This window comes from Watersipora subatra, chromosome 5, assembly GCF_963576615.1.
Source record: "Watersipora subatra chromosome 5, tzWatSuba1.1, whole genome shotgun sequence".
Lineage (NCBI taxonomy): Eukaryota > Metazoa > Bryozoa > Gymnolaemata > Cheilostomatida > Watersiporidae > Watersipora > Watersipora subatra.
The window spans coordinates 7850228-7860825 of NC_088712.1; the positions used below are offsets into that span (position 1 = coordinate 7850228).

Here is a 10598-nt window from a genome sequence, read left to right on the forward strand (position 1 = left end):
TGCTTGGTTGGCTTTTATTATCATGACCCATTTTTGTAGACATAGTAGCTGCAGTTCTTTACAGTGACAAAACTTTGGCATGGCTTATGTTTCTATCATTTAGTTATATTGCGGTTAACTGCATTCTTATGTAAAAACATTATGGCATACAAGTGTGGGTTGAAAAAGTCTCATTATAGCTGGTTTATTGGCTAGAGAGTGGTTGATTTTTGCATTTTCATAATAACTTTTTTAATTTGTTGCTTTACGAGCTTGGTTTGTCAGAATTTATTTAGTTGGTTTCTGCATGTTTTTGCTTATGGCTGCACCTACTATAATATGGAAAAAACAATTTTCTGGTGTTTTTTCTGCATCTTAGGTTGTTGGCTTTTTCCAGTATTTAATTCAGATTATGTCCTGGTGTGTTTTACCCATCGTTATTATTTGAAGTAATATTCTCATTTTTGTTACCTTGTGGTAATTTCATGAGTCCTCACAGGCGATGTATTATTATGTCAGCTGATGAGTTTTACCATTTACAATTACTCCTTGAAATATCTTTACAGATTACCGAATATAGTTTTAAATAAATTTGATTTTCAAAAATGGTTTGATTTTAACACAGGTTGATTTTTTAATTTTTTATTTCTGGTTAGACAGCTGAACATTGGTTTTATTGCTGACTTGAAAGAAAATTATTACTTGTTAGCATATATCATATTGATTTGTCTATTTCAAACCACCTACAGTAAATATGCCAAATTCATGAGTAGCCTGTAGAATAAGAAAATTTGTTAAAAGAGTTAACAAAAACTATTCTTAGCTTTTGATTTATTAGTTTCACTTTATTTCAACATTATTTTAATAACTTGTTTACCTAGTCTTTTTATTTGAATGATTGACCTCACTATACACAGTCAATTAATTTTTAAGTGATTCACTTCATCAAAGAACTTTATTTTATACATTCTGTTTAATGGTCAACAACTAGTGAACAACTAGAAGTTTATGTTATCGCTGTGTATCAGTTTTGATTATTAAAGTATACAATTTTATTTTGTGTGGTTATGTGAAACAGACCGTGTGAAACGACAAAAATAAGAACCTTGAAGTTCATCAAAAGAATTTATGGTGCTGCCTTAGCTGAGCTGATATTACGTATAAGGGGTCACAACCAAGCTGATATTGGACAGTTTCTACAGCCCTCGACCAATTAAGTGAAAGTGGTTTTTGATAAGTTATTATGTCTCCATTTTATACTTTTTGTTAGATAATAAACTGGAGCACGATTATAAATGCATATTTTATGGTGCTTTCAATCTTTTTTGGTAGGAGCGTTTGCTTGTTTTGGCTATATCCAGCATACTTATTGTCTTTTCTTCATAAAAAAACATGCCATCACAGTAGCAGACAATGTTAGCTACTTTTATAGTTCAGTAATTCAAAAGGGCTATTTATTTATTGCTGGAATCTTTACAGTAGAATGGTTTTAACTTCAACTCTAAGGGCTTCACAAATCTGGCACACACTTACATGCACCTGCAAGCTGCAATATGTGAGAGATCTGGTCGGTATACTTTCTATGTATTATTTGAAATAAAACTTGACTCTTTATGTTACGAGCGTGTTTTGATAAGTACAGATAATTTTAATGCAATTAGAATTATTTTTGAGTATTATATTTTTAATTATAATTGCATGACAAGTAAACAAAATGCTGTCATTTTATGATTAGCTTATTGATGCTATCAAGGATACAATTTTGTAGATAGCCTTTGTCATCATTGTAGACATTCATAACTTTTGTAGTCAAAAGGTGCAAAGAAATATGTCAAGTGGATGGTTCAAAAGTTTCCAATCTAGTTAGTTGATTGATTCAATGGTCTTAATGTATTTCTTGACTTGAATTGGCAAAAACTTTCCTTCTTTTTTGATTTGCCTGCTTAAAGAAGTTTCCTGCAACAGGGCTCCTCAAATTCTAGAACACTGTCAACATCACTCGACACTTCTCACTTATCTATACTTATTTGTGACAGATGATGACAGGTGTTTTCACTAGGCTCAATCTGCCAGTTATGTTCTAGCTCATAGTCTGCCACCAGAGCTGACAGTTTTTTTAGCAGGTTATTTAGCTAAAACTTTGCGGAAACTAGTCATTTCTTTTGCTTTGTGGTATTTAAATATAGATTTTAAGGAATCTCCCTCTTTCAAAATAATTTTGAAGAATCCGGATGTTTAAAACTCGGTTAATCACTTTGCAAGTGATGCAATAAAAACAAATACATGTATGAACTTTTAATATGCAAAACCAAATAGTTTGCACTGAGTTTTGAACCACATAATAACCACATCAAACATATTAACGTTGCAACATCTAACCAATAAATGTCGGAAGAAAATTAGAAAGTACATTCATGACAGTTAAAGCTCATCATGGCTGATTTATTAGCTAGGTAGTTGTTTATCTCTGCTTTCTTGAAACCGCTCCTTAATTGTTGTTGTACCAGCTTATTTTATTCTTACTGTTTACCTGCTTGAGAAAGTTTACTGCAATAGGGCCCCTCATATCCTAATACCCTGTCAACATCACTTGACATTTCTCACTGATCTGTACTTCATTGTGACAGGAGATGACAGGTGTTGTCAGTCACCTCGATCCGTTACTTTTGTTTAGCTCATAGTCTGTCACAAAGGACAAAGGCTGATATATTATACTTTTAGCTATTTAGGCAGCTAAACCTTTGCGACATCTAGTCTGTTCGTTGGTTTTATGGTAATTAAATGCAGATTTTAAAGAATCTGCCTCATTGGAAGAAGACTTGTGAGAAACCGGATTTTGAAAATGGAGTAATCAATTGGAAAGTGATACAATTAAAACAAATCTATTTATTGACTTTTACTATGCACAATAACATACTTTATACTGAGTTGTGAACTACTGAATAACCACAGCTAACATAATAATGCTGCAACATCTAACCAAAAAATTGTCTAAGAAAATTTAAAGGGTACATTTGTGACAGTTCAAGCTCATCATGGCTGATTTATTAGCTAGGTAGTTGTTTATTTTTGTTTTCTTGGATTAGCTCTTTTAATTGTTGTTGTGCAAGCTGATTTTATTCAATTGTTCGCATTAAATTGGTTTTTGTATACAATATGTATATATATATTTTTTTTTTTGTACAATATTATTTTATTCAATTGCTGCTCATTGAATTGATTTTTCTATACAAATATATACATGTATATATACAATGCCTATGAAAATTTGTACCTTTTTCTAAAAACCCAATTTCAGTGTAATCTATGCGTGTTAAGTTTTATTTAAAGCATTTTAACACAAATCAAATACTTTGTCATTAATCATTAATCAATGATAACTCAGCTTAAAACATGGTGAGAGAAGTATTTATTGAGTATCCAATTACTTCATGATTTACAGTATAATTGACAATTTGCTCTATTCAAACACAGCGAGTTATATCATCATAACAATTGCTATTGATTATCGCCATGGTATTTTGCACAATTGAAACTAAATTAAACAACCAAACCCGGGTGTTAACCAGCTGTTAAATCTGGAAACTAACTAGTTGGTAATCGTTAGTAATAAACAGCTGTTAAACCGAAATATTAATCAGTTTAATAAATACGTACATATATAATATTTCTATAATGTATATAGTGTATATATAATGTATCTAATTTCATAAGATATTCTTTGTAGTATTTTATCTACAACCTTTTCATAGAAGAGCCATTTTCTTATTGAAGTTATTACTCTTTACAAATTTGAAGTTGTCAGACATGACAGAGACATTGTTTAAGATGAGTTTTTTTGTAGCTTTCCTCACTTTCATCAATATATAATATATATTAAAATATATATATATAATTTATATACATATAATATATATATAAAATACTACAAAAAATACTGATATAATCAAACTTAGAAGATTAATTTTTTCTATCTATCCACAATTTTTTGAAGAATGCTGTTGTATCTGTATGGTCGACATCGCCGATGTCAACCTGTCGACTCGATATATACAAATCGATGTCGATTTGTATATATATATATATGTATATAAAATATTACAAAAAAGACTGATATAATCAAACTTGGATGATTAATTTTTACTATCTATCCATAACTTTTTGAAGAATGCTGTTGTATCTATATGATCTTATCACGTAAAATACTTTTCACACATTTGTGAAAAGCATAATGAAGTATGCTTGACATGTTAATAATGCTCCTCAAATATTACTATTATTATCTTCAAAAAGTATTCATAAATGCCGTACACTTGCAATACTGAATCTCTGTAATTTCTGAGTCCCGGTCATTTCTGATTTAATATCTAGCTGTCGGTTTATTTTCTTATTCTATTCACACATACATCAACTTTGTTGTTGTGTCAGTTTGGTTTGCTTCAAGGTTGGTTATTTACTAACTTACTCTTTGGTATTTTTACTTGTTAGTGATACATTGTAGAAAATTGTTGCTTCTTTATATTTTTTGTAAACATAGATATGCAATAGCACTAGTAGCATTAGCAGTAGTTGAATTATGTGACAAAAGGTATAACATATAGCTTTGTAGTGAGTTGAAAAAGTATCTGACGTAATTAAACAACTATTTGAAGAGGTTTTATCCTTAAAACTTATATCTACTGAAAACACAAATTGGCAGTTGCTTGAGAGTTAAAAGACACACAATGTACAGAAGAAGTGTTTGCCCAAGAATGTTAAACAATTGAATATTAATGAAAACATCTTCTTAGGCATTTGCGGATAAATGGTGTTTTTCAGACTGTGGTAACAGCTGACACAAACAAAAATTAATGCAAATGTTTAAAGTACATGTATCTTATCATGTAAGAATATAGGTCAATTCAATTAAGCAGGTGCAACAACAGATTAAAAGAGTTATAAGAAGAATGTCAAAATATACAAACAGCTAGCTAATAAATAAGCAGTGGTAAGAGTTAGTTATCACTGAACGGCTCCATAACTATTTAAAAATACTTTTACTGGTTAGTTGTGACATCTTTGATCTTTTTACAGAGGTTCTTCCGGAGTTCACAGCTCAGTCTAAATCATGTATAGAGGTGCTCAAAAAGCAATCTAACAATTCGGTTTGTTCTTATTACTTTAAACCAGTAATTACAGCTGCATGAAACTTTGTATATAAAGCGGAAAAAAATTGAAACATTGACATGAAGAAACTGGTGCTTAACTGTCTAAAATGCCAAGAAAATCAAATGGTCAGCCTTGACTACAATGGATCTAATAAAATACATCAAGTATAATTCAAACTAAATTTATTTGCTCCCCTATTGAGATATTGCCATGATTAAGTGCTGATAGCCAGAGAAATAGAGATCAAGACTGACATGGTAGTAAAAGAATTGTCAGAACTGGTGTAGCTAGCCACTACGCAGAAAAAATTAAGAATTTTACTTAAATCAAAAATTGTTCCTTTTGCAGACAGAAGGCAGTATGTTTTCAATATGGTACATGTACATTGTGTATTTGTGGTTTATTTGTGAGTTACATCCTAACTTTTGTATATTTCTATGTTTATGACGCTGGATACTACAAAAAAACAAAAAGATGTATAACTGGTACACCAAACTTTGATAGAAACACAAGTCATACGTATTGTAAATGTATGGCTTCATACCATTTTTGCCACCAAAACATGATTGCGTTGTTTTTTGCTAATTATTTGCTTACATGACTCACACTAATGATTACAACTGAATTGAATGTTATATGTAGTCAAGTGTAAATAAGAGTTGACGCTGGCAAACATAAACTGTAGGTATAGAGAATTTAAGCAAACGTTCTAACAAAAATGAGTATAAATCTCTATTATCAAAACATTCAAGACATTTTAACATTTTCATTATAGATAAACAAAAATGTTTACAGGCTTGCAATCATAAGCGAGAAAGCTACCCCAAAGTAAACAATGGAATAAAAACTCTTTAAACATGACTATTTCAATGCCTGACAAAAATACCTCTATTAGCTTACTAATCTTACCATAGCAATAAATTCATGTAAATAGTGCTAATAATTACTGAAAGTGATAGAGGTGCCATAGATAAACGACATGACAGATATTGATAAAAGCAATATTCGTAGTCAAGTTATGGTCTAGTTGCAATTGTTCCAACGACTATTGATTGTGGTACAGCTTGCCCTATCTTTGCCTACATAGCCTCAGACAGCTATATCTACTGTTTGAATAAAATCTTTGCCTACATAGCCTCAGACAGCTATATCTACTGTTTGAATAAATTAAAAAGCTAGTAAATTTACTGTAGGTACATATTTGTAAATAGTAGTTTAATTAAGTAATATACTTTATCAACTCACGAGAAAGGTAAATCTTATACTTTTTGTTACATGTTCCCACATATCACATGCTAGTGCTTAGGTATGTTAACATAAAAACAAAACAGAAACAACATTATTCTACATAGTATCAATAACAAGTAAAATGCTAATGAGTATTATAGCAAATAACCAACAATAAGGTTAAACAAACCAATGCAACAACAATCTTGATGTAGGTATAGATAAAAAAATAAACCGATCTCTAGATATTAATTTAGAAATTACCGAGACTCATAAATGACAGGGATTCAGTATTGCAAGTGTGCAGTGTTTTTGAACACTTTTAATAGGATCTTCAAGTCGATTTACAGCTTTTAATATTTTTTTTACGTTTAGTATAATAATTTAGTTTGGAGATAGAGAAGGAGAGAGATGTAGGTTATCAAGTACAGAGGTACTTGTAAAACAGGTCAATAATCTTGTCTGTCTTTCTATTTAAAGAGCATTATTAACGCGTAAAGCATGCTTCATATAGCGTTTAACATTCTTGGTAGCTGCGATGCACACAAACAACTTCACACCAATAATGTAATTAGGCTTCATCAAATGGTGTTTTTATGTTAGATGTTTTTAAAATCACAACAAGGCCATCTGGTATACATTTTTTATGCACATTTGAATGCTGCAGATGATAAATAAGGACATAATTATACTTACAAAAAACCAAACAAATACCATAAAAAATCTTACTCAAAGTATTAATAGAATGTAGAAATACTTAAGAGCAAGGTAATAGATAATCATCGACAATGTCACTGTAACTCGCTGTGACTGAATAGAGCAAACTGCTTATCATACTGTAAATCATAGGGTAATTGGATACTCAATAAATGCTTCTGTAACCAGGTTTAAAACTGAGTTATCATTGATCAATATGAATAAACAATTTTAAAAAAAACTTATCTTGACATCATATCGACACTTTATACTTATATTGATAAGAGTATTGAAAGTATAGTTTGCATATCAACCAAATTACACAGTTTCTATGCATCTAAATTGGGTCCCTCAGGTATTTGGTTGACCGATATGAATAGTTGTGAATCGCCACTCTCAAGGCATGCCAACACACAGAACCACTCTATTTAGGTCCTATTGAGTCAAGGTTATTAGCACTAACGTCAACAAAAATTTGATTCATCCAACGTAGTTAAAACTGTCTAATATGAGCTCAGCTAAGGCAGCACCATATGTCCTTTTGATGAACTTCAAAATTCTGCTTTTTTTTTGTTCCACATGGTCTGTTTCACAATGTCACACTAAATAAAATTGGGTAATTTAATAATCAAAACTAAAAGTTAGTGATAACGCAAACTTGTAGTTGTTCACTAGTGAGCATCAAACTGAATGTGTAAAATCATTTTGTTTGATGAAGTAGATCACTTAAAACATTATTGACTGTGTATAGTGAGGTCAATCAAGGAGATAAAATGATTAGATAACAAAGTGTTAAAATAATATTACAATACAACGCAATATAACTGATAAACCTAAAAAAAAAGTAAAGGTAAAGTTAACTTTTGCAACAATGTTGTTTAATTGGTTAATCATAAAAAACTAGACAACCAACCTGTGCTAAAATCAAACCATTTCTGAAAATCAAATTTAATTAAAACTACATTCGGTAATTTGTAAAGATATTGCAATGAATAGTTGTAAATGGTATAAATCATCAGTTGACATAATAATGTATCACCTATGAGGACTCATGAAATTAACCACAAGGTAACAAAAATAAGAATATTACTTCAACTAATAACAACATGTAAGACACACAAAGACATAATATGAATGAAAGAACTTGAAAAAACGACCAACATAAGATACAGAAAATACCTAAAAATTTGTCTTTTCATGTTGTAGTAGGTACAGCCAAAAGCAACAACATGCAAAGCTAACTACACATAAATAAATATAATTTTGATAAACCAAACTGGTAAAACAACAAATTAAAAAAATTTATTATCAAAACGCAGAAATAAACTGCTCTCGATAGCTAATAAATCAGATATGACGGATTTATGCAACCTACACTTGTATGCTGCCATATATTTTCACATAAAAATGAAAGGAATAGCAATTAATCTAATTGATAGATACATTTGCCATACCAAAATTTTGTCATTGTTCAGAATTGTTGCGACTATGGCTACAAATAAGGGTCGTAATAGTAAACTCTCCACCGAGCAAAGATTGTTGAGACATAAATAGAAAGCCTCCTTGAGGATGTCAAACAAAACCAATAAAACATAAAAATAAAATTGTTGGTTGCTGGAACATCTACCTAAAAATACTTTTGACTGGTAACATCAAATGCAACACCAACAATTTTATATTTTTTTATTCTTGATTGGTTAAGTGAGCTTCACCATGTGAGAGTTCTAAGCTGTCTGTGATTGGACAACATTCGTATATTAACTCGAGCACTGACTAGTATAATTCATATCACAGAAGAACTTTAAAAGGTAAGTTTTATAAAACTATTGTGTTTAAATACACGTTAGCTAAAGTACGTCTTGAGAAAACCATTTTCTATTTCAGTCTTGCATGATTTGAAGAAATTTCATTATTTTGAAGATAATTTACTCTTTGTAATTTCAGCTGAGGTTGGCAGACAAACTAACAGAAATGAAGTGTGCTCCTTGTTTCATCGCTGTTATGATCGCAATGTTCTTTTCTGCAAGAGGTTGGTGGTAGTCAATATAAATTTGTATTACTTGAGGCTCTTATTTGTAACTAATATTCATCATTGTACCGTAATTAACACAATATATTTAATTCTATTTATTAAATATCATTCAGCAAAGTTCATTTTGATGGTTTCAAAATAGTATTATGATCATGAGATACCCTCATCCTATTACTCATTACACGTGTAGAGATACAAAAGCATGACAAGCTATAGTTATCACTTTTAACTGAATTATAGTTTTGCGTTTAGTCAAAAATTATATAATTTTTACCTAGCTTGATCTTGTTTCATCATGCGCTTGCTCATTAAATGTAGCATCTATCAAGTGTAATTTATCATTATATATTTATGCAAAGAGATGTAGACAAATATCATAAAGACATTACCTGAGCAATATTTGTAATATCATTTTAAAAGTAAAAATTTTTTCAGACAGTTGTTCATCTAGTGTGACAATAAGTTTTTTTGAGAACCATGACTTTCGGCTCGTTAAAAGAGACAAGCTCTTAGTACTTTGCCTATAAAATAATGTATTTTTCTATTAGCTGCAGACATTTATTTTTTTAATTTGTGTTAAGCAATTATTGGCTATCGAAGTGGTTTGTAAATATTTTAGTAGCAAACAAGCTGAAAGCATAAATTTGGCAAACAAGGAGGTAAAGCACTGTCAATCAGACATATCTCAGTTTTGCTACTCATACTTTACTGTTTGATTTTAGTTGATTCCAATGCGGCGGTAATTTCTTGTGAAACTTCATTTGATTGTGACGGGCGGGTCACATGTGGTGAGCGTAAAACAAGGAGTTGCATGGCCAACATGTGCGCCTGTAAAACTTGCGATGAGGTATGTCGTCTCGGAGTCATGTGCACAAGGTCACTTGGCGATCCAAGAAATAATCTCTGCAACTGCGATGGATGCCGTCACAATGGTGACTGGAGGTCATGTCGAATGAATTGCATACAGAAAGGATGTTTCTTTGGGTTCATTAATGATAACGATGACTGCAGCTGCAGAATGTGTTAATATGCACATGTTCCATTTGTGCTGGACTAAGATTGGTTATTTACCAATACAACCATTTACTGATTGTTAAGATACTTTAATTTCTGGTATTAAAATCGCCACAAAAATATGTCATAAATGAAACAAAAAAATTTCTCTTACTGTTTTTTACTGTACTGTTTTCTAGTAAAAATTGAAATATCCAGTTACAAAATAAAGAGATAAAAATGATTGACTTTTGCAAACTCTAATTTCTGTATTCATTTCAAGATGATACCACAAATATTCACTTAGAGTCCAATACAATAACTTGGGAGCAGGTTATCAAATAATAATTTTCAAAAACTTAGATTGCACAGATAATCTATTTTTTAACTGAAAAACATGCATACTTGATGTGCATAGTAAGTTGCAAACCAAATTCTTACCAAAAGACCAAATCATAAGCTATGTGTATAATTATAATTAGGCTATAACAAACTCATGGTAACTAAACTTCAGAGCAGGGGA

At 30.7% G+C, this 10598-nt stretch overlaps 1 long non-coding RNA gene across 1 annotated transcript; it reads left to right on the forward strand.

Annotated features, from left to right (window-relative positions):
- Positions 1-8843: 8843 nt before the first annotated feature.
- Positions 8844-10319, forward strand: LOC137396920 (uncharacterized). The gene is made up of 3 exons (XR_010978660.1): positions 8844-8858; positions 8995-9079; positions 9805-10319. It is a non-coding gene; the product is annotated as an uncharacterized lncRNA (long non-coding RNA).
- The last annotated feature ends 279 nt before the right edge of the window (positions 10320-10598 follow it).